Source organism: Peromyscus californicus, unplaced genomic scaffold (genome assembly GCF_007827085.1).
Source record: "Peromyscus californicus insignis strain IS unplaced genomic scaffold, ASM782708v3 Scaffold_3__1_contigs__length_106647218, whole genome shotgun sequence".
NCBI lineage: Eukaryota > Metazoa > Chordata > Mammalia > Rodentia > Cricetidae > Peromyscus > Peromyscus californicus.
In genome coordinates this window covers 34664828-34688739 of record NW_026294551.1, presented here as the reverse complement: position 1 = coordinate 34688739, position 23912 = coordinate 34664828, and the positions used below count along the sequence as shown (strand labels likewise).

At 47.0% G+C, this 23912-nt stretch overlaps 2 long non-coding RNA genes across 2 annotated transcripts; both read left to right on the top strand.

The window, feature by feature from the left end:
- Positions 1–313: 313 nt before the first annotated feature.
- On the top strand, positions 314–7431 carry LOC128122346 (uncharacterized). Its single transcript, XR_008222409.1, has 5 exons — positions 314–401; positions 758–920; positions 3755–4024; positions 6331–6439; positions 7229–7431. It is a non-coding gene; the product is annotated as an uncharacterized LOC128122346 (long non-coding RNA).
- Positions 7432–18813: 11382 nt separating this feature from the next.
- Positions 18814–23800, top strand: LOC128122455 (uncharacterized). The gene is made up of 4 exons (XR_008222438.1): positions 18814–19877; positions 20317–20584; positions 21482–21663; positions 23217–23800. It is a non-coding gene; the product is annotated as an uncharacterized LOC128122455 (long non-coding RNA).
- The last annotated feature ends 112 nt before the right edge of the window (positions 23801–23912 follow it).

Sequence of the window (23912 nt, the reverse complement as noted above, 5' to 3'; positions counted from 1 at the left end):
GCGCCGCCCGGCAGCCCGCCCGCCCGCCCGTCCGTCCGTCCCCGATGCTGCACTCCCGCCGTCCGCTCCGCTCCGCCGCTGAGCGCGGCCGACGCGCGGCCCTGAAATAGAGCCCCGCCCCCGCCCCCCCGGCCGCGCGCGCCGCCGTCCGCGCTCCCCATTGGCTGCGCCCGCCCGGCCCCGCACTGCGGGCTTCTCCCCGCGCCGCTCTCGCTCCACATCTTGTTTCCTCCCACAATGCCTCGGGGCGGAGGAGGGGGTGGGGAAGGGGAGCTGGAGCCGGGGGGGGCGGGGGGGGGCGCGCCACGGGGGCCTTTGGAAGAGGAGAAAGGAGCATGCCGACCCCCCCAACAACACCACCACCTCTCTCGGGCCAAGCCTGGAGAGGCCAGTCTGGGGAGGTATAAAGAGAGGAGGCCCAGAAAGGGGAAGAGAGAAGGGGGTGGGGCGTGGAGACCCCAGATTCAAGGGAGAACGGGAGAGTGGAGGGATGGAGATCTCAGACTCAGAAAAGAAGGCCTCCAGGTCCCAACTTTGGAAAGAGGCGGGGAGGGGACAGAAACCACCAGGGATGAAGGAAAACACAGGACGCTGTCGGCCTCGGCTGACAGCACTTGTGAGCAGAACAGCCCAAGGCCCATGGTAAAGGCATAAGCAGTCCTCAAGGGCCCCCAGTTGCCCTCACATTCTGGAAAGGTCTCTTGCTTCTAGTTCAGCCTTTGTTCACGAATCTCATGGCCATTCTCCCTACCTGTAGCTGGGACCCTAACCACTATCTTCAAAAACAGTGGAGGAGGTACAGCCGCTGCGGTTTATGGCCCTTGGGTCCTTTGGGGATAGAGGTGAGGACCATCTGCCGTCAGTGGTCCCCACCTGTCCAGTTAAACAGGACCAGAAGGAACTGAACGGAAGGCTTATAGGTATGAGCTCTGAGGGGGTCTTTAAAACCTTCATCCATTGGTGGCGCGCGCTTTTAATCCCAACACTCACTTGGGAGGCTAAGGCAGGTGGATCTCTGAGTTCGAGGCCAGCCTGGTCTACAGTGAGAGGTTCAGGACCACCAAGGCTACATTAAAAAAACCCTGTCTCGGGAAAAAAAAAGTAGACCCCTTGCTAGGTCAGTTCCCTTGGAAAACTTCAGGCAGCAGACACTGTGGGGTGTGCATGTGTATGTGTGTAAGTGTGTTCTCCAAGGTTCTTTTCATGGTGTTCCAACCCAGAAGAGATGGACACCAGGAAATGTCTTTTTTCTTCCCAAACCTTGATTCACAAAGGGTCTATCTAAAGGGTGTGCGTAATAGAGTCTTCAGCGGGAGGTCAGACATTCTGGCCACTCTGGATGTTAGCAAATTGCCTGGCACAGCTCCCGTGACCATCTTTTTCTCTCCCCTGACCTAAACCGTGAGTGAGAAGTCAGACTTGCTCTGGCCTTAGCCTGCCCTGCTTGGGAGTATCATAATTGAGTATTCATTATGTGTCAGACAAAATGGAAAATCATCCCCTCGGGTTTCTGCATTCCACAGCTCTGTCTTTTCCCATCTTCAGTCAGGGACTCCACCGGGCAAAGGCCTGGGGTATCCCTACATCCAGGGGGTATTCTGATGTAAGCCTGTGTTAATGAATGAGGGGTGGGGCACATGTGGGGAGGGGCTAGAGGATGGATCATCCACCTGGGGCTTTTGTGGAGTAACACTTAGGGACTTCTTGGAGAAAGAGAGCTAATACCCTCTTTCCCCAACCTTCATTAGCTTCCAGCCCCTTCCAAGGTCTGAAGGTCACAACTGTGATGTATGATTGTACAAGATGTTCACTGCCCAAGGACATCCAATCTGAAAGAGCAGCTAGTGGTGTTAGCTCCTCAGCTCCCTCCAAAGCCTTTCTGTTTTTTATTTAAGACCAAGTCTCACTACGTAGCTCTGGCTGTCCTGGAACTCACTGTGTAGATCAGGCTGGCCTCAAACTCACAAAGATCTGTCTCCCTCTGCCTCCCATGTGCTGAGTTTAAAGTTCTTTTTTTTTTTTTTTTAGCCCAAACATTAATATCTCCAGGAACAGAGTTTAGGAAACTTCTCCTATACTAATTAATGCTATTTATGCAAAATGCTTACTACCTAAGATAATTACTAGGCAGCATTGCAACTATGATAATTAATATATTCCCCGAACTTGGTAGATGTCTCTTTGCCAAAGCTCTTTGAAATTGCCTAGTTTCCTGTTTCTTTGCGATCAGTCATGTCTTTTGACTTAGAACAGAAGGGGTTGATTTCTGTCTCGTTTGTGGGCCCTTAACCCTCCGTCTGTTTTGATTTCAGGGGTCCTCAGATCAACCCTCAACTTACAAGTTTCACCCATATTCATGTTTTTTAACTATGGCCTGGAACCTGGACACTCTTCTCATCCTCAGATTTCTCCACACAGACCCCTCAGACTACACACACACACACACACACACACACACACACACACACCCCACATCTGATGGTTAGCAGTGTTGTTCCAGGAATGGATTCCTTTGATTCTAACTCCTTTCTTTCCACCATTCAAAACTGTGCAATGTGCAGATTTGGCCAAGCTATTCAGATCACAAACTTTCCTTTTCTTCATCTATAAATTGGGAATTATATCTGCTTTAAAGAGTTAAGGGGGGAAATGCATGAAAACCCAAGTGCCTGGTCCACGGAGCTGGCAAATATTAGCTGTCATCACATTGTTTTCCTTCCCTGTAGTTCTTATCTCCACTCAAAGCCCCATGCACAAGCCAGAAAGCAGGGAACCTCCCTGGATTTGCATCTTCCTCTTAAACCCACCACATATCCATCATGTTCTCCTCCTGTCTGCTTTTCCAATGCCTTACATCCAGCCCACTCACTACTTGTCACATCTTGGTTCCCTGCCTTTTACTCTAGCCCAGTGGTTCTCGGCCTTCCTAATGCTACAACCCTTTAATACAGTTCCTAATGCAGACCAGGCTGGCCTCAAACTCATAGATGACCACCTGCCTCTGTCTCCCATGCACTGAGACTAAAGGCGTGCATCAGCACCGCCCATCGAATTCACTTATTTTCTACAAAACCTAAGAATATAATGACCCCCAACCATACAATTATTTCATTGCTACTTCAACTGTAATTTTGCTACTGTTATGAATCGTAATGTAAATATCTGATATGCAGGATCTCTGATGTGCAACCCCTGTGAAAGGATCGTTTGACCCCCAATGGTCTGCTCTACAGTAGGAATCTACAGCAGACATTTCTTTCCTGTTCAGAATAAGGACTTTGCCCTTTTCCATAGCATGCCCCCCCTCCTTCTACACACACACACCTCTCTGTTTGCCAGGTCTCCCCACACTTCCCATCTCATGCCTGCTGCTCCTCTAACACCTCAGCTGCCTGCATTTCCCACATGCAGATTCCACAATCTTTGTTCAACTAGCTCTTCCCCGCTCCCTTTCCTTCCTGGCTTACTCTTAAATCTAAGATGTCTTCCTTCCCCAAAGCTCACAGGGCATGTGTACCTGTTGTGGGCTCTGTAATTTCCAGGGCTCATCACTAACCACTTCCTACTAAACTTGTCAGTCTTAGGTCGGCCTGTCGTTTCTTGAGGCTAGGGGGTCACGTGAAAGTTCTGTGTATCTTGAAGGACCTAACAGTTCCTGAAACATGGGGAAGTTTTCCTAGGTATTAGGTAAACTGGGCATGCCCATCAGCGGCTGAAAAGCACAATTGGAAGAACACGCCTCCTCCTCTTTCAGGTGTCCAGGCTCCTGTTTTCTCTCTCCCGGAACCAGCAATGCATGGTGTTTACACTGGGCTCTCCCTGCCCAGAACAAACTGCTAGCTAAGATAAATCACTGTCAGCACTGGGGAAAGTCCAGCCTTGATTTCTAAATCGACTTCCTCCTCACTTTCTCCTGACGGGTTGACTGGGATCCTTAGGTAAACTCCAGCTGAATGAGTCACCCACAGGTTCCAGACCACAGACTGTGGAGGTGACAGAAGTCATTTGCCAAGCCCTTTATCAGGTAAATTACTTCAAAGGCTACAGGAAACTGGAGAAGGGTATACCTGGGTTACATAGTGCATTCTGGTCCCAACGGTGCTGCAAAATGAAACCCTTTCTTAGAATGAGAGAGATAGGGAAGAAGGGAGAGGAGGGTGAGACGGAGGGAGAGGTTATGAGTCATGATAAGGGAGACCTTGTCCTTACTGTCATAAAAACATACACACTTTCTTATCCTCAGTCTCAGGGTGAGACAGGAACTGTGAGATGGGCTCATAAGAGATTTGTACAATCTCCCCCCGACCCTCTCTCTCTCAACAATGCTGGAGATTGAATCCAGGGCCTCACACAAGCTGAGCAAGTGCTCTGCTCAAAAGTATCCCTAGCCCTTCCGTCTTCCTTTTTTGAAATACTTAAAAAAAAAAAAAAAAATTTTTTTTTCTATTCTGGGCATCAAACCCAAGGCCTTGCCCATGCCAAGCAAGAAATCTATCACTAAGCCACACCCCCAGCCTTCTTTTGAGGATAATTTTGAAAAACATAAAAACCAAATAAACAAACCAACCTGAAAATAAACACTTTGATTCGTCAGGCATACTAAAATGTAGTTAAGCTAGCAAAGAACTTGCGGGGGGGATCTTTTCACTAGGAAAATGGAGGCCTATTTTACATTTCAACATAAGGTAGCCCTGCTTTCTTTTTTTCCACATTTATTCATGGGTGAGTCCATGCTACAGTGCTCATGTGTGGCTATCAGAAGGCTAAGTGGGTAGTTTTTGTCAATTTGATACAAACTAGAGTTACCTGGGAAGAGGGAAGGAACCTCAATTAAGGGGTTGCTTCCATCAGATCGGCCTGTGGGCATGTCTGTGGGTCATTTTCTTGATTAATGATTGATGCGGGGGCAGCCCCGCCCACTGTGGGCGGTGCCACCCCGGCCCTGCGCTAAGAAAGCAGACTGAGCGAGCCATGGAGAGCAAGGCAGTAAGCAGTGTTCCTGGGTTGTCGGCTCAACTTTAGTTCCTGCCTTCCATGCCTGCCCTGATTTCCTCCGGTGAAGAACTGGTGCCTAGAAATAACGAAATAAGCCTTTCTTCCCCACGATGCTTTCGGTCATGGTGTTTTTCACAGCTATAGAAACCTAATACATGAACAAGTAGCAGGAATCATTCTCGTCTTTCACCATATGGGACCCGGAGATTAAAGTTAGGTGTCCTGGGTTAGCCACAGGTGCCTGTACCCACTGAGCCATCTTGTCAGCCCAAAGCTAACATCAAAAAAAAAAAAAAAAAAAAAAAAAACCTTAAGGTGCGTAACTTAATGGCTTTAAATATGTATTCATCTATCTTTGTAGCTGGTACCCTATCAAAATTTAAAACTCTTCATCACCCCCAAGAGAAGACCTTCTGTGTGTGGTAACCCGTGACTTTAATCTCAGCACTGGGAGGTAGGCAGATCATTGAGTTCAAACCCAGCCTAGTTTACATGGCAAGTTCTAGGACAACCAGGGGCTACGTAAACTGTCTGAAAACAACAACAACAAGAATCATTACCATTGGCAGTTACTCTCCCATTCCTTTCCAATCTTTGCCAATCTCCTTTCTACCACTCTGGGCTTGCCCGTTCTGGACCTTTCGTATCAATGGAATCATACAGTATGGGTTCTTTTATGGCTATTTTGCTAGGAAAATGTTTTCAGGTTTGCATGTTAAAGTGTAAGCCAGTACTTTATGTTATGACAGTGATTCCACTGAACGAGTATACTATACTTTGCTTTCCCAATCGTTGATGGACATCTGAGTTTTTCTGTTCTGGGCATCAAACCTAAGGCCTTGACCATGCTAAGCAAGAAATTCATCACACTTTCTAACTCTTTTTTGTTTTGTTTTGTTTTGCTTTTTGTTTTTTTGTGAGACAGGGTTTCTCGGTGTAGTTTTGGTGCCTGTCCTGGATCTTGCTCTGTAGACCAGGCTAGCCTCAAATTCACAGAGATCCGCCTGGCTCTGCTTCCCATGTGCTGGGATTAAAGGTGTGCGCTGCTGCTGCCCTGCTACTTTCTAACTCTTATAAATAGGCTGCCAGAAAGATTAGTGTGGCTAAAGTCTTCATTTCTTTTGGTTATGGAATTCCCCTCTCTCTAGGAGTGGAATCGCTGGGGTTTTATGGCAACTTCATGCTAACCTTTTGAGGAATAGCCAGATTGTTTTCCCAAGCAACTATACCATTTTACATGGCTACAGGCCGTGTAGAAGACTCCAGTCTCTTTATGTCTTCATCAAGACTTATTTGACATCTGTTTTTATTTGTTTGTTTGTTTGTTTGAGACAGGGTTTCACCATGTATCCTCTGGCTGGCCAGGAATTCACTATGTAACCCAGTGTAGACTGGAACTCACAGAGATCTGCCTGCTTCTGCCTTCTGAGTGCTGAAATTAAAGGTGTGTGCCACCACAGCCTGCCATATATGTATGTATGTACAAATATACATGTATTTGTTAATTTTGAGATAGGGTCTTATGTAGCCCAGGCTGGCCTCAAACTATGTTTGTTGCCAAGGATGACTTTGAATTTCTCATCTTTCTGCCTCTACTTCCCAAGTGTTTGGATTACAGCCATGTACCACACACCACATTTTAATTATTGGACTTTTAAAAAAAGTGTGTGTGTGTGTGTGTGTGTGTGTGTGTGTGTGTGTGTGTGTGTGTGTGTTAAAGGACAATTTGTGGGAGTCAATTCTCTTCTTCTACAATGTTGGACCCAGGATCAAACTCAGGTCATCAGGCTTATCTGCTGGACAAATTATGTGACTTCTTTTTATTTATTTTGTTTTTTGAGAAAGTATTTCTCTGTGTAGTCCTGGCTGTCCTGGAACTAGCTCTGTAGACCATGCTGGCCTCAAACTCAGAGATCTACCTGCCTCTGCCTCCCAAGTGCTGGGATTAAAGGTGCGCACCACCACCACCTGTCAATGACTTCTTAATTATAGACAGTCTGATGGCTGTGAAGTGGTATCTCATTGTGGTTTTCATTTGTGTTTCTTTGATAGCTAACAGTGTTCATCATCTTTTCTCATGTGTTTACTATTTGTATATCTCATTTGGAAAAATATTTGCTCACATCCTTTATCCATTTTTTAATTGGATTATTAGAATGATAACTTATTGAGATATATGTATTTTAAATTATTTTTATTACTTTTAATTATGTGTCTCTGTATGTGAGTGCAGGTGCTTGCAGAGACCAGAGGAGTCGGATCCCCTGGAGCTGGAGTTATAGGTGGTTGTGAGCTGCCTGATGTGGATGTTGAGTGCTGGGAACTGAACTCAAGTCTTCTGGAAAAGCAGTATGTGCTGTTAAGCTCTGAACCCTCTCTCCAGCCTCCTTGTAGTCTTTATATATTCTAGATACTAGACCCTCCTAAGACCCATGGTTTATAAATGTTTTCTCCTTTTTTTTTTTTTTTTTTTTTTTTTTTTGGTTTTTCGAGACAGGGTTTCTCTGTGTAGCTTTGCGCCTTTCCTGGAACTCACTTGGTAGCCCAGGCTGGCCTCGAACTCACAGAGATCCGCCGGCCTCTGCCTCCCGAGTGCTGGGATTAAAGGCGTGCGCCACCACCTCTCGGCTGTTTTCTCCTTTTGTGTGAGTTTTATTTTCAGTTCCCTGACAGTACTTTGAAGCACAAAAGTTTTAAATTTGGACAAAATACAATTTGTCTGTGTTGTGAAATATTAATTTAAGATGTGTTACATTTGTTTAATGATGTAAAGATGTGTTGCATTCTTTCATGTTGCATTTGTTTAACTCTGTGAAGCTGTGATACTTTGCCTATCTATAACACCTGATGGTCTAATAAGGAGGTGAACAGCCAATAGCTGGGCAGAGAAAGGATAGGCGGGGCTGGCAGGCAGAGAGGATAAACAGGAGGAGAAATCTGGGAAGAGGGATCGAGGAGTGAGAAAAGAAGGGGTCAGCCACCTGTTGAGACATGGAATAAGAAGGAGAGAAAAGGTATATAGAAATAGAGAGAGGTAAAAGCCTAGAGACAAAAGGTAGATGGGATAATTTAAGAAAAGCTGGCAAGAAACAAGCCAAGCTAAGGCTAGACATTCATAAGAAAGAATAAGACCCCATGTGTTATTTGGGAGCTGGGTAGTAGGCCCCTCAAAGAGCCAAAGAGTTTTAAAAAAACAAAGCAGCTACATGTCTGTGTTTTCTTTTCCACTTATGCTTTGATATCATGTCATGTGATCCCCAAATCACACTCCTGTATTTTCTTCTAAGAGTTTTAGTGCTTCTGTTTTTAGGTCAGTGATCTGATTTATTCATTTATTTTTAGACAGGGTATGTAGTCGTGGCTGGCCTGGAACACACAGAGATCTGCCCACCTCTCTGCCTCCTGAGTGCTGTGTTTAAAAGACCTGGCCTGGGTGAATTGTTATACGCATGTAAGGTAGGGTCCATATCCTTGTTTTAGATGTGATATCCAGTTTCCCTGTGTCATTAACTGAAAAGACCTGTCTTGAGACCCTTGTCAAAAATAATGACTATAAATGTAAAAGTTTACTTCTGGACTGTCAGTTCCAACGTACTTCAATACGTTGACCTAGTATTGGCCCTTCTGCCGTCACTGAACTGTTTCCATTACTAAGCAGCCAATGGGCTCCCCCAGCTTTGCCTTTCTCAGGGTTTGGTTGGGGGAAGCAGAGCAGGCTTAGCTGTGCACACCTTGGCACTTGGGAGACTAAGACAGAAGGAGCATGAGTTCCAGGCTAGCCTTGGCTACATAGAGAGTTCTAGATGACCTTGGGCTGCATGGAAAGACACTCTTTCAAACACAAACACAACCCACTGATCCATTCTGGGTCTTTTGAATTTATAATTTATCAGTTTATATTAGAAACTCTAGTTGAGGAGGGTGAAGGGATAGCTCTGTGATTAAGAATGCTTATTGTTCTTCCAGGGGACCAGTCCACAACATCTACACTGCTCACAACTGCCTAGACCTCTATTTCCAGGGGATCACACATACTCTGGTCTCCAAAGGCACCTACATGCATAAGGTGCACATAAACTCACATAGGCACACACATAGACATAAATAAAAATAAATCTTTTTTAAAACTCTAGTTGATATTTTAATGGGGATTGTATTAACTCTGGGAAGCACTGCCAGCTTGGCAATATTAGTTTTCCCATGTTCTCAAGATAGTTGGAGACATACATATCAACACAGGTGAGACTCCACTGAGACATGTGACTAGGAATAAGCCAAGTGCTCGGAAGGCACAGAATTGGAGGCAACCACTTTGCCTGAAGAACCGGGGAGCAGAAGAGCTGACATTGGATATAAAAAGTGGGCGGGGTTTAGGGGGAAAGGAACGTTCTTCAGATAGAAGCACGTGGACTCAAGCAAGGAATGGCGGAAGCCAGATACATGAGGAGCACCCTGTGCTGAGGAAAAGTGTGGGTGAGAGGCGAGAGCCGGACCTTGGCAGGAGCCAAAGGATGAGCCGAGGAGCTAGAGTCTAATTCTAAAGAACCTACTGCAGGGCTCTGAGCACAGAGGTGCCATGATGAACCTTCCTTAAGAGTTATAGCCTAGATCTTGAACGCTCCTCCAAAGGGCCACATGTGGAGGGTTTGGTGCCCAACCCCCAGAGCTGTTGGGAGGTAGTGAAGACTCTAGAAGGTAGACCTCATAGAAAGAGGTTAGGTCATCGGGGATACACTCTTGGAGGGATTACTTGGAAAGAGCATGGTTATTCTGGTTGGCTCACCCCCTCTGTCTGTCTGTCTGTCTCCCCTTCCTGACTGCATGAGGTACCACACGCTCCTGTCATGATGGAGGACTGGCACAGGCCCAAAGCAGCACGACCAACTGACTGGAATCTCTGAAAACATGAGCCAAAAAACCAAACCTTTCCTTGCTCTAAGTTGATAGCTACAAGGATTTTGTCACAGTTTCAGAAAGCTAACCCAGGAGGAATAGAGACAGCAGAAACTGAAATTTGTTTTCTGGGGCTCCATGGTGGTAGAAGCCAGCAAAAATGGCTTCTTATTTAATAATGCCTGCCTTCTCCCGTGTTAGTCATGTTCCTGTCTGGATCTCCCTCCCTTCTGTGGGCTTCTGTGACCCGGTGCTGCCCTGGCTTTACCCTACCTCTCTGGTTACTCCCTCCAGTTTCCTCTGCAGGCTCCTCTTCCTCTGCCCATCCTTCAAATGTGGTGCTCCTCAGAATTCTGTTCTGGACCCTGTTCTCTTCCTTAGTGATCTCACGTTGCCATGGTTTCCTAGCCAGTCATCAACTGGTAACTTCAAGTCTATTGACAGTCTTCCCAGACCAGTCTTTTAGATTCGTCAGTTTTAACTGACCGTTGGATGTTTTTATATTTACCAGAATTACGTCCAGTTGTGAGCAGAGGAAAATTCTATGTCCAACAGTTCAAATAAAGTAGGACCTTGTGTCCTTTTTGTAGGGGAGGGGGCTTTCGAGACAGGATCTCTCTGTGTCACCTTGGCTGTCCTGGAACTCACTCTGTAGACCAGGCTGGCCTCAAAACTCAGAGATCCACCTGACTCTGCCTCCCAAGTGCTGGGATTAAAGGTGTGTGCCACCACCGCCTGGCAAACCTTGTGTCCTTTTAAAAAATATATTTTTAAATGTGTATATTGGTGTATTAGTGTGTGTTTGTGCGTGCACACATGCACACATGCTGCACATATGAATGCAGATACCTGAAGGGGCCGAAGGAGGACGCTAGATTCCCTGGAGCTGGAATTACAGACAGTTGTGAGCTTCCTAATGTGAGTGTTGGGAACCAACCAGGTTCTTAACAAAGCAGTACCCATTCTTGGCCATGGAGCCATCTCTCCAACCCTTAGACGTTTATTTCAATTTTAGATTAAAGGAGGCCAGAGGTGCTAAGTCTGGGTCTGGTGTAATGTCTCCCTAGTCTCAGGGTCTCAGGACCCTTCTGGTTTCCTGCCACCTTCACACCCTCAGCTTTACTTCATGATCCAAGATGGCTGCTCAGACTCCAGAATGCTTTGTCCTTAGAGACAGTTTTCCAAAGTCATACCACATGTGCTTATATGCCACCAACTATAACTTAGTAAGAAGGCCAACACAGCTATAAGGTAGACTGATGGATGTTTTTGCTTATTCTGAGTGGCCATGTGGCCAGTCACACAATTAGACAGGTGAGTATTGAACAGCGGTTTTTATGTCTGTATCGTAGATTCTCCATAAGTACCACATGTCCAGGGACTGGAGAGAGTAAAGTGCTTGCCATGAAAGCATAAGGGCCTGAGTCCTACTCCAGCGGGTATGTGAGAAGCAGGCGTAGTGGAATACAGTAGTAATCTCAGCACTGAGGAGGGAGAGAGAGACAGATCCCTGAGGCTCACAGGCTGGCTAGCCTAACCAACCGCCAGGTCCCAGGTACCAGGGAGAGATCACATCCCAACAAACAAAGTGGATGGCTCCTGAGGAATGATACCCAAGGCTCACACACATACCCACATACATGTGCACCAACATTCACATGTGCACGTACTCATAAGCACACACACACACACACACACACACACACACACACACACACACACACACACACACAGAGTTGGGGAAACAGTTAAGGCATCTCAGAACACACCATCTGCACCCCATCCATACCCACTCACCCCAAACCTCTCCCTGACTTCTCTACCTTAATATGGTCCCACCAATCAGCTGGTTGCCTAAGGCAAAATCCTGAGAGTCCTAGCTCTAAACTATTCCCTTGTCTAGATCCTCAAGCTGCCAGCATCTCCAACAGCATGCGGGCCCCCTTCTCTTCTCGTTCCTCTCACACATTCTGTAGATCCACATTATTCAGTCTGGGAGCAGTAACCATGCGGCTCTTCAGTGCTCAGAGGGAAACTAGTTTAATTTGAAATGTGTTTTGGGGGCTGTGAGATTGCTCCACGGGTAAGGGCACTTGCCACCAAGTATAATGACCTGAGTTTGAGCCCCGGGACCCACAAGGTGAAAGGAGAGAGCTCTCACAAGTTCTGACCTCCATGCATGCGTAGTGGTGCGTGAGTAACCACTTATACACACACAATGAATAAATGTAATTTTAGAGAAATGTGCTGGCATAAAATACATGTCAAATTTTGAAAAATCAATATGAAAAATCTTATACTATATTGATGATATGTTAAAATAATATTTTAGCAGCCAGGGGGTGGTGGCGCAAATCTTTAATCCCAGCACTCAGGAGGGAGAGGCAGGTGGATGGATCTCTTTGAATTCGAGGCTAGCCTGGTCTACAGAGCAAGTTCCAAGACAGCCAGGGCTACACAGAGAAACCCTGTCTCCAAAAATAAAAATAAAAGGAATAATTCCACCCAAATCTGGCTTGAACCAATGAGTATATTAGGGCTACTTACAACTTACAGGGAAGGGTTATTTACAGGGTCGTGGATGGCTCCAAGGCAGTTACATCATCAAAAAGCCCCACCCCAGCATAGATGAGGACCCATGACATCTGCATCCTGGAGCTCTCCACAACGTGGAGGCAGCTGGGTCCTCTGGAGTGCCTCCTTTCACCAGCTAGTCACAGATGATACAATCTTCGGGAGAGGCCTTGTGAATTTCGCACCTTTTTGAGCCTTCTAAGTTTCCTTAAATTTCTGAACTATTCTAGAGTCTTGCAAGCCTCCCTCTGGGAGGGAGTGTTTCCATGAAGGGGAAATACCCATACAAATCTACAACTCTTGTCTCTCTACCCCACTTTGTCCCAGAAAGGTATCCCCTTTCTTGGACAATCAGAACTCCGCCTGCAGTCTTCACCGTGGTATCACCAAGCACCACTAGCGAAGACTGACTCATAACGGACCTGCCAGGAGTTGTTACCAAACAGATGAACAAATCAGTGACTGATATTCCCAAAGCCAGATACATTTTCAGGTAGAGGATAGAACAAGACTTCCCAGTCTCAAAGAGATGGCCACCAAGTGTGGGAGGAAAGGCAGAGGGAAGCTTGTAAGCATGTGTCTTCAGTTCCCAGGTTACCACCAGCCCTCCTCTGCCCGGGAAGGACTAACAGTTCTGTTCTTCCAGGAGAGCATCCTGCTTCCCCCAGACTTTACCCCAACACTCTCAGAAGGGGCCACATGGAAGATCCTTTCTAGAGATGAGCTTCATCTTATGCTGGAGATGATGAGAGTGAGGAACGGTCTGGCTTTGAACTGCCGCTTGCTCAGTACAAGGAGAATGAATACATGTCCCTACCACCATGTGAGCCTTGATCTGGAGATTGCCCTTCAAGAGACAGGACGTCCAGACCCCAAACCAGAGGACAGTAGGGACTTAAGAATGAAGAAGCAGCCAGGCGGTGGTGGCTCACGCCTTTAATCCCAGCACTTGGGAGGCAGAGCCTGGTGGATCTCCTCCATGAGTTCGAGGCCAGCCTGGGCTACAGAGTGAGTTCCAGGACAGGCACAAAGCTACAGAGAGAAACCTTGTCTCGAAAAAACAAACAAACAAACAAAAAACTCAACTTTATTTTGGTTCATGATTTCAGAGGTTTGGGCCCAAGGTTTGGCTCCATTACTTTGGGCCTGAGGCAAAGCGGGACACCTTGGCACTGGGAGGTTGTGGAGCAGGAGGCTGCTCACCTCAAGTGACAAAGAGGCCGAGAGGAGTCATGGGAAAGGGCCAGGAAGACTAAGGTATACACACATAGACGCAAGGCATGCCTTCAGAGACTCACTTTCTCCAGCCAGACGCTTCGCTTCCACAATTCCCACCACCTTCCAGGATACCGGAAACTTGAATCCATCAATAGATTAAACCATTCACTAGGCAAAAGTCTTCACCATTTAATGGTCTCCAGAAATATCCTCATGGACACACCAAAGGCATGCTTTATTAATCTTTTATGTATCTCTTAATCCAATCAAGATCACCTATCACATTGGGCTTGAAAATGCAAGGATCATAGTAGACATACCCCGTAAGTGCAAACATTTTTAGATGGTTGTTTTTTGTTTTTTGGGTTTTTTTTTGGTTTTTCGAGACAGGGTTTCTCTGTGTAGCTTTGCGCCCCTGGAACTCGCTTTGGAGACCAGGCTGGCCTCGAACTCACAGAGATCCGCCTGGCTCTGCCTCCCGAGTGCTGGGATTAAAGGCGTGCGCCACCACCGCCCGGCTTAGATGGTTGTTTTGATTAGCAGCAGATGTACATACAGTTGTGGGAAGGAGGGAGGGAGGAATGGGGGTGGACCCACATTCAGTCAACAAAGATGGATTTATACAGAGGCAGAACCAGAAATTGTCCTACCAGGCCTGGCCCAGGAGCCTGACCTTCCTGTTCCAGGGAATGGTGGTGAATGCCTTTAATCCGGGCACTCAGGAGGCAGAAGCAGGTGGAACTCTGTGAGTTCCAGGCCAACCAAGGATACACAGTGAAAACTTGCCTCAAAACAACAACAATATAGGTAATAAAAGATTCCCACCTGCCCAGCTAGAATCCAGTGTTTGGTGTAGATGGAACCGGAGCCCCAAATATCCTGGACATGAACTTTAACACTGACCCACATGCAAGGCCTTAAAATGGGTGGAATGCACCCTGGAGGCCCTTGCTCCTGGTCCAGGCTCTGAATGACTCAGGCTTTATCAGCCTTGCCTCCACAGCCCTGTCAAATCACACAAAGCAATCAGTAGTGCCTGAAGCTCCCAACCTGGAAGGCTGCAATCCCATCCCCAGCAGCTGCCTGGAGCAGCAGAAGAGACTGTTGATTACACACGCAGCTTTGTGAGCTTCTCTCTTCACTCATCTGTGAATAGTCCCTTCCCTTCCTTTCCCAGGATGCCTTGGAAAAGGCAATGGGAGGCCCGAATCCTTCAGAAAGTAAGTACGAACTCCCTATATTGTGGAATATTAGTTTAAGAATGAATGTCTTACCTTCATTTATACTATGGAATATTTGTTTAATGATGCAAAGATGGGTTGCATTCTTTTATGTTGCATATGTTTTTGTTTGTTTTGTTTTTCCTTTTTTTTTTTTTTTTTTTTTTTGGTTTTTCGAGACAGGGTTTCTCTGTGTAGCTTTGCACCTTTCCTGGATCTCACTCTGTAGACCAGGCTGGCCTCAAACTCACAAAGATCCACCTGCCTCTGCCTCCCGAGTGCTGGGATTAAAGGCGTGCACCACTACCACCAGGCTTGTTTTGTTTTTCCAAGACAGGGTTTCTCTGTGTAATAGCCCTGGTTGTCCTGGAACTCACTTTGTAGACCAGGCTAGCCTCTAACTCACAGAGATCCACCTGCCTCTGCCTCCCAAGTGCTGGGATTAAAGGTGTGCACCACCATGCCTGGATGTTGCATTTGTTTAACTCTGTGAAGCTGTGCTACTTTGCCTGTCTAAAACACCTGATTTGGACTAATAAAGAGCTGAATGGCCCATAGCTAGGCAGGAGAAAGGATAGGCAGAGCTGACAGGCAGAGAATAAATAGGAGGAGAGAAGGGAAAAAAAAGGAAGAGAAAGAAAAGGAGGAGAGGAGGACGCCAGGGGCCAGCCACACAGCCACATAGCCACACAGCCACACAGCCACACGGCCACACAGCCACACGGCCACACGGCCACACAGCCAGCCACAGAGTAAGAAGGAAAGAAAGAGATATTAAACAAAGAAAGGTAAAAAGCTCAGAGGCAAAAGGTAGCCAGGATAACTTAAGAAAAGCTGTCTAGAAACAAGCCAAGCTAAGGCTGGGTATTCGTAAGAAAGAATAAGCCTCGGTGTATTTATTTGGGAGCTGGGTGGCAAGTCCCCAAAGAGTAAAAGAGAAAAAAAAAACCCTTACATTCATATTATACAGTTGGGGGTGAGGGTGGGTCCTTTGGACAAGCCTTTGACCTTGCTATGATTCAGAGCCATTCAGTCATATATGCATTCCTTCACTCAAAACACACTCAATGAACCCCTAAAGACAACAAAAAATGTTGTGTGATAGGCAAAGCGCAGAGCAAATCCTAAGCAGAGAAAGGAAATGTTGGTAAGGGCAGCTGTTTCTTGAGATGCAGTTTAGTGTCGTGGATGAGAGCATAGGCCTTGGAGGCCAAATCCTGACTTTGTAACTTATTAGGTGCACAACCCTGAGAAGAAGCAGGAATACTTTTTTTTTTTTAATTGTTTAAACTGTTTGGACTAATGGCTCGGGCTTCTAGCTATCCAGTTCTTACATCTTAAATTAATCCATTTTTATAAATCTATACCTTGCCACGTGGCTCATGGCTTACCGGTATCTTCACATGCTGCTTGTCATGGCAGCAGCGGGCAGTGTCTCCTCCCACCTTCCTGTTCCCTCAATTCTCCTCTCTGTTAGTCACACCTATACTTCCTGCCTGGCCACTGGCCAATCAGTGTTTTATTTATTGACCAATCAGAGAATTTGACATACAGACCATCCCACAGCACTTCCCTCCCTTTTTTTTTTTTTTTTAAAAAGGAAGGTTTTAACTTTTACACATCTCCAAAGCCAGCTTGGTATATTTGGGAATGTGGGCGTAGCTTCTCTTACTACTTCCTGCTGGAGAGGGGGCACTGTATCTCATGGAGACACAAAGAAAAATTTAGGATTATGGAGTAGTCTGTGAGGGTGTATCGTCTGAGCCAGTTGCCTTGAATCCGATCTGGATGTTGGATTATCTGGGCCATGGTGTCATCAGAGATCTTTCAGGGGGTCTTGGCTGGTCAAACCTGATGTATCTTAATCTGGAACAAATCCATAGCCTCTGGCTTTCTGTGGAAACAAAAGCAGAGCCTCCTTTCCAAAGCAACATATCCTTACATCCAAATTTTGAAGTCAAGGTACCTTTAAAATATACATTTTGGCATAACTCAACAGCTTTTGCAATCAAATGTTTTTCTTCAGTTACGAATATCAAAGAGAACATAATCCAGATTCTCTGTGTGGTAGCCATCTTTACGTGGCTTATTTTTTATATTACCTTGAACCTACTGCTTTAAACTGCAGCATTTTAAGACTGAAACAGCGCTGTGGCTGCTGGCTCCGCCCACTTCAGCTTCCCAACATGGCGGTGGTACGTTTTCCGCCAGCTCTGGGAGCCATCAACTCTCAGAAATAGTGGGTCTATGCTTCTATCAAAGCAGTATGTAGCCCAGAAACCTCTTTTTTTTGTTTTGTACTAGCAAAGGCTAAATCCACCACACAGCTTAATGTGCCACTTGCAGAGGTCTCATTCCCGCCATACTGCAGGTCGAGCGCAAACGCCAGGAACCCGCCAGTAGCTCAAACACACAGTCAGGCTGCTGCTAACTTGAAAGAGACAACTAGGAACTGTTTTTAGCTCTGTTTTAGAATCTTTTTTCTCAGGTTTTAGGTTGAAACTCTCCCCACATTGGGTGCCATTTGTAGCTGGAGTTTTTTCCAGTCCTGCCTGGTCCACAGTCAGGACAAATCTCTCTCATCCGCCAGTCCCACAACCACTTTGACCCAACTGAGTAAACACATAGAGACTTATATTGTTTAAACTGTTTGGCCTAATGGCTCAGGCTTCTAGCTATCCAGTTCTTACATCTTAAATTAATCCATTTCTATAAATCTATACCTTGCCATATGGCTCATGGCTTACTGGCATCTTCACATGCTGCTTGTCATGGCGGCGGCTGGCAGTGTCCAAGCAGGGATATTTTTGAGGTTATTGTGGGGTTAGAATAGAGTAGATGCCCGATAAAGAGCTACCATAGGAGGGAGGCAGTGTGTAGTGGGGTGTTCCTGGGCAACAGGAGGGCAGGGTGTTGAACAGTGACGAAGGAAGAAGATGCAGGATTTATATGCAATTCCCTTTGGCCATTGCACACCCTGTGGACAGAAGAGGAGGCCAGTACACTGGGACACTGAAGGTTATGAACAGCTTAAAGAACAGTACGGTGACACAATTTTCACAAGACAGCACGCACACCTAGCACCAGCTAACACCCCCTAAATTTAGAGTCACAATTGGTGAGGTCAAATGACAGGGTCTCCAAAGTTGGGGAGCCAGCTCTGGGGATTTGCTTCGCTGTTGGCTTGTGTTCTAGACTCTGCTCATCTAGAAAAGTCCATTCCTGCTGTCTATGGCTGTGATAAAATGGACCAAAACCAACTTGAGAGGAAAGGGTTTATTTGGCTTATATGTCCAGATCACAATCTATCACTGAGAGAAGCCGAGGCAGGAACTCAAGCAGGGCAGGAACCTGGAGACAGAAACCGAAGCAGAGGAATGATGCTTACAGGCTTGATCCTCATGGCTTGCTCAGTTTGTTTTTAACACATCTGAGGACCACCTGCACAGTGGTCATGCCACCCACAATGAGCTGGACCCTTCTGCATCAATCATGAATCAACAAAACGCCCTCACAGAGTTGCCTACAGACCAATCTAGTGGAGGCATTTTCTCAGCTGAGGTTCCCTCTTCCCAGATGACTTTAGCCTGTGTCACTGACAACAACAACAACAACAAACAACAAAAGCCTAGCCAGCATACTTGAGTGTCCCTGGAAGCAGTTGAGCCCTGGAACCAAGAGGAGCCATTTCCTTTCATAGGAACTGGAGAACACACATCTCCAGAAAGCCAGAGTGAAGCTAGCTTCAAGATTAGGAGAGGGCTGAACGTGGCGGTGCATGCCTTTAGTCTCAACACTTGGGAGGCAGAGGAAGGTGACTCTCTGTGGGTTCAAGGATAGCCTGGTCTACATGGTAAATCCCAGGACAGTGAGGACTATGTAGAGAAACCCTGTCTCCAAGAAGAAGAAGAAAAGACTAGGATAGGCCTCTAGTCAGGTGGCCAATGAGGAGATGGACGCAGAAGCCCCAGACAGGCTGATCAGGTTCATGATCACTGTCCCGAGCTTCTTTGGTCCTATTTGGAAGTGAGGACCACTGAGGGCCAAGACTTCACCCAACACAAATGGAGCTGAGGAGAATCTTTGCTGGGAGGATGTGAAGGAGAGCAAGGGTCAGAAGCCGTCAGCCCCAAGCTAAGGACAAGCAGGCACTGAGGCTCTGAGGACCATTTCAAGTGAGAGGAGCCTCACTGGAGGAGCTGTCACTTGGGAGGACAGGGGTCAGGGCGCCTCCATTCTCGCTCCGTTGACTTGGCTCACTTCGTGCAACTTCTCCTTGGCCTCTGTTTGTTTTCAATAAAAGAAGATGGTTTTATTAATAAGACCTCAGAGGTCCTTCACAGCTTAGAATTGTAACATCTCAACTCTACCAATGCCTGAGCTGTTAGGACTTGAAGTGTTGGGATGGGATCTAAATACTAAAAGGAACTCCAGAATAGCTAGGTCTGAGAAAGGGTGTGGTGGTTAATGTCAACTTGATAGAATCTAGAATCACCTGGGAGACAGGCCTCTGAAAATGCCTATAGGGGATTCTCTCTCTCTCTCTCTCTCTCTCTGATTTATTTTATGTGCTTTTAGTATTCTGCCTGCATGTGTGTGTGTGTGTACCTTGTGTGAGCCCATGAAAGAGGGTGTTGAATGCCCTGAGTTGGGAGTGGTTGATAGCTGTCATGTGGGTACTGGGAATTGAACTTGGGTCCTCTGCAAGAACAAGTGCTCTTAATGGCTGAGCTATCTTTCCATCCCTCTAGGGATTGTGATTATCTTGACGGCATTAATTGAGGCAGGAAAATCTTTCCACTTGGGTGGCACCATTCCCTGCCTGGAATTCTGGACTGTATTCGTGATAAGGAGGCTGAGCAGCAGCGGCAGCCATTTCTCTGCTTCCAGATGGATGTGATGTGAACATCTGCTTCAAGCATCTTTTACCTTGACTCCCCACCGTGGGGGACTGCACCCTTGAACAGCAAGCCAAAGGTAAGCCCTTTCCCCCTTCAGTTGCTTTTGTCAGAGTATTTTAATTACACTAACAGGTAAAGAAATGAATACAAGTCGGGCATTGGTGGTGCACACCTTTAATCCCAGCACTCGGGAGGCCGAGCCAGGTGGATCTCTGTGAGTTCGAGGCCAGCCTGGTCTACAGAGTGAGATCCAGGACAGGCACCAAAACTGCACAGAGAAACCTTGTCTTGAAAAACCAAAAAGAAAAAGAAAATAAAATAAAATGAATACAAAGGGCCATTCACAGCTCTCAACCCTCAGGTCATGTGAGTGCTTCCAAAGATGTAGGGAAGGAATATGGGGGAAAAGTAATGGAGGCAGGTAAGGCAGATGGCCTGCCCAAGCTCCTGACACCTCCAGAGCAAATTAAGTTAGCTTTCTTTCGTTTTTCTCCTAACTCATGCTACCTTGGGAGCCCGTGGAAAAGCTGCATTATAATCGATAGCCTCATAAATAAGTGAAGAGGCGACATAAAACACCGTGCTTCCAGTACAGGGCTTCCTCGGGAGAATGGACCTCGACCCACTTCTGCTCAACATCCTGACTTTCTTCGGCAGTTTCCGAAGGGAGAGAACTCTTAAGAGTCATCTCAGGCATGCCTCCGCTTCTGTGCTGGCCTCTATGCGCCCTCATCCAAGAGGTCAAGAGCTGAGACATGCGCTTTTTCCTACCACGCCACCCAGGTGAGGACACCCTCTCCTATCAGTCTCCCATCGGCAGGCTGCACCCACCCTTCATCATGGCCTCCTTTATTCTCTCCCTCCTGGTACGCTCTGCCCTCTGTGTTCAGCTCTGGCCTTCTGTTTCTCACCTCCTCAGACTTCGTGACTTTCTTTGGACAATGGCTTAGAGCACATAGAATCAGCAGGAAGAGGAAAGCAATTGACCCCCACTCCTCTGTCCCCCATTATAACCATCTCAGAAGCCTTCCTGTGGATTGTAAATGAGAAGGTCTGAAGGAGAGAAATGCATTTCTGAGCATAAGACACTAAGACTCCAGTAACTGACCTCACAAAACAGCCACGTATGAACCAGCGAGTTGACAGGAAGGCATTTCTTTTTGTCCATGACTTATCCACGGCTGTAGGAGGCATGGAGGTCTTTGAGCTCACTATAAGCACTTAGGGAATGTGGAATGTTAGCACACAGGGTTGTTCCTTCAAGGAGAGGAATGCAATACATGTTATCTGCCCAGAAAGCTGGAGCAGATGTGCCCTAGCCCGGTGACCACTGCACTACCGTGTAGCCAGAGATTTTTCCGGCACCAGATCCTCCCCCAGACCCTATCATAAGCTTGTTTTTCTCAGTCAATCTACAGAACCCATCTTGATGGACTTTACAAAGAGTTTTGATGGAGTCACGTCTGGTGTGTGTTTAGCTGACTTTGTTCCTCAAGGAGATGTATGTATGCTTTGTTGTGCATGAGGGATTGAGTTAATCAGCAGCAGAATAGTTTTCACCAAATTGTCCTGTGCTTAAATGTGTTTAAAATAAACCACTTGGGCTCAGACTCCTGAAGTCCGAACCGATGCCGGCTACTGAGTCGCGTTGACCCTGACTGCTTTCTTGCTTCTCTCCAGCCTGGTAAGGCCAAAGAGACCCCTGAATACTGCAACAAGAACAAACCTCCATCAAACCCCCCAGACCAAAATGGTGACCATTCCCGTGTGGAGACAGACAACAACCTTCTGAGTGCGCCTGGAAACTCCTCGGAGCTCTCCTCTGCTTTGCTGCCTCAGTTTCCCTCCACTCTGGCCATGGCGTGAGTTGTCCCCAGAACTAAAGGCTGTTCAGTGTTGCTGGGATGGTTAGCATGTAGAAAGGAGTTGTAGGGTTATGCCAGCCCTCTTTGTCCTGGTGAATTCCTTTAAGTCTCTGACTAGGAGACCTCTCATTTGCTCTTGTCTGATCTGTGCATGTGATGTTTGGAATGAGGTTTCCCTGTGAGTTACCATGGCAGGGTTTTACTCACGTGGACCACTCTGATGCAACATCCTAAGTCATCTATCCTTTTGTTTGTTTTTTGTTTGTTTGTTTTTGGGGGTTTTGTTGTTGTTGTTGTTGTTGTTGTTTTGAGACAGGGTTTCTCTGTATAGCTTTGCGCCTTTCCTAGATCTCGCTCTGTAGCCCAGGCTGGCCTCAAACTCACAAAGATTCGCCTGCCTCTGCTTCCCAAGTGCTGGGATTAAAGGCATGCGCCACCACCGCCTGGCTGTTTTTTGTTTTTTTGAGACAGGATTTCTCTGTGTAACCTTGGCTGTCCTGGAACTCACTCTACAGACCAGGCTGGCCTCAGACTCAAGAGATCTGCCTGCCTCTGCCTCCCGAGTAATGGGATTAAAGCTGTCCTCTTATCTGAAGGAGGCCATCAGGATGATACCTCTGTAACTCCCCATCAGCCCTCCCCAGCACACATGTGATCAACAGTGTTGTTCTGAGACAGCTATACTGTGCTTCCCAGCCCCAGCACTGAGGATGTGGGCTTGATTGTCCCAGGATGGTGCTCTGCCTAGGAGGCAGTTGGCAACCAGGCATTTGGCTCTGGCTTGATCTGACAGAAAGTAGCTTTAGTACCCCCAGGAAGTGGCACAGAATTATCTGTCTGGTCCCTTGCAACAGGCAAAAGTGGCCAGTAGCACAGTTTAGCAGACCTGGAAAGCTGGTCACTAGTTTACAAAGCTGCTTTGAGACCTGCTCCATTGTAGCCCAGGCTGGCCTTGAATTCCTGATCCTCCTAACCTCAGCCTCCTAAATGTTGAGAGTACAGGTGTGCATACCATGCCTGGTAGTAAACAATGGATTCCTGACCCTACAATCTATAATACCTGGACCTAGTGGTCCCTGCCCCTAATCCCAGCACTCAGGAGGTGGGTACAGGAGGACCAGGAATCAGAAGTCAAGCAGGATTACTCAGTGAATTCAAGAGTCTCAAAGAACACCAAGGACTAGAAATGGAGCTTGGTAGGAGGGCACCTGCCCAATACACCACAGCAACACACACACACACACACACACACACACACACACACACACAGAAACAGACACACACAGACAGACAAACAGACAGAGACAGATATAGAGTGACACAGCAACATTTGGTCTTAGCTCTTACAGCCAAAAGTTCCAGGCTACTCAAGCACAGAGGCCCACACTGAGAGTACCTAGCCCTTGCTCTCCAGTAGGGCCCTGAGGTCCGGCCCCAGGCTCCTGGCTCTACCCAGAAACACAGGCTGGGGCTGGCGCCCAACACATGGGTTGTGGCTGTCACCAGAGAGGAGCTGGCAGCCGACACAGCAGACTATGTTTTCTTTGCAGGCTGAGGGTAACCGGAGGAAGCTGAGAAGTCTGCTCTGCTTCGAGGACGAGAGGAATAGAGGATCAGAGCACCAGGCAAGGCCAGCAGCTTGCCGAAGGGAGGAGTCCTCTAACCTCTAAGACAAATATGGAGTGGAGACCAAAGATGGGTGGGGTCCTGTTAGGGGCTATTCAAGTGTGTCGTGGTGGTAGCTAGCACTTATTAAATGTCCTGCACTAACCACTATGCCCAAAGCTAGGTTATACTAGGAAGTCAGTGTGTACAGAGGCTGGGAACATCAGCCTACCAACACACAACTGGGCTCAAGTCTTTGACTTTGCTCCTCACTAGCTCTGTGACCTTGAATAAGTTACTTAAGGACCCTGTGTCTCACTTGCTTCATTAAAAAAAATGGGAATGCTAATAGCAGCACCCATAGAAACCAAAGATCAAGAGCATTGCCATCCATAAAGCTCTTAGGACATTGCCCGTAGTAAGCTTTGGCTATTCTGATTCTGTTGAATCTTCACACAAAGCTCTGAAGTAGATCTCATTAACTGTCGAGGCTCCGGGAAGCTGAATGACTCTCCTGAGATCCCCAGGTCTGTTTGATTGACAGAGCATGAGTGCCCTTCTAAGTGCCCCTAGCTGTCCCCATCTTTAGGAGGAAGTAGATTAGCAATAGATAGCTACCTTGTGTCCCATAGCCATTCTGG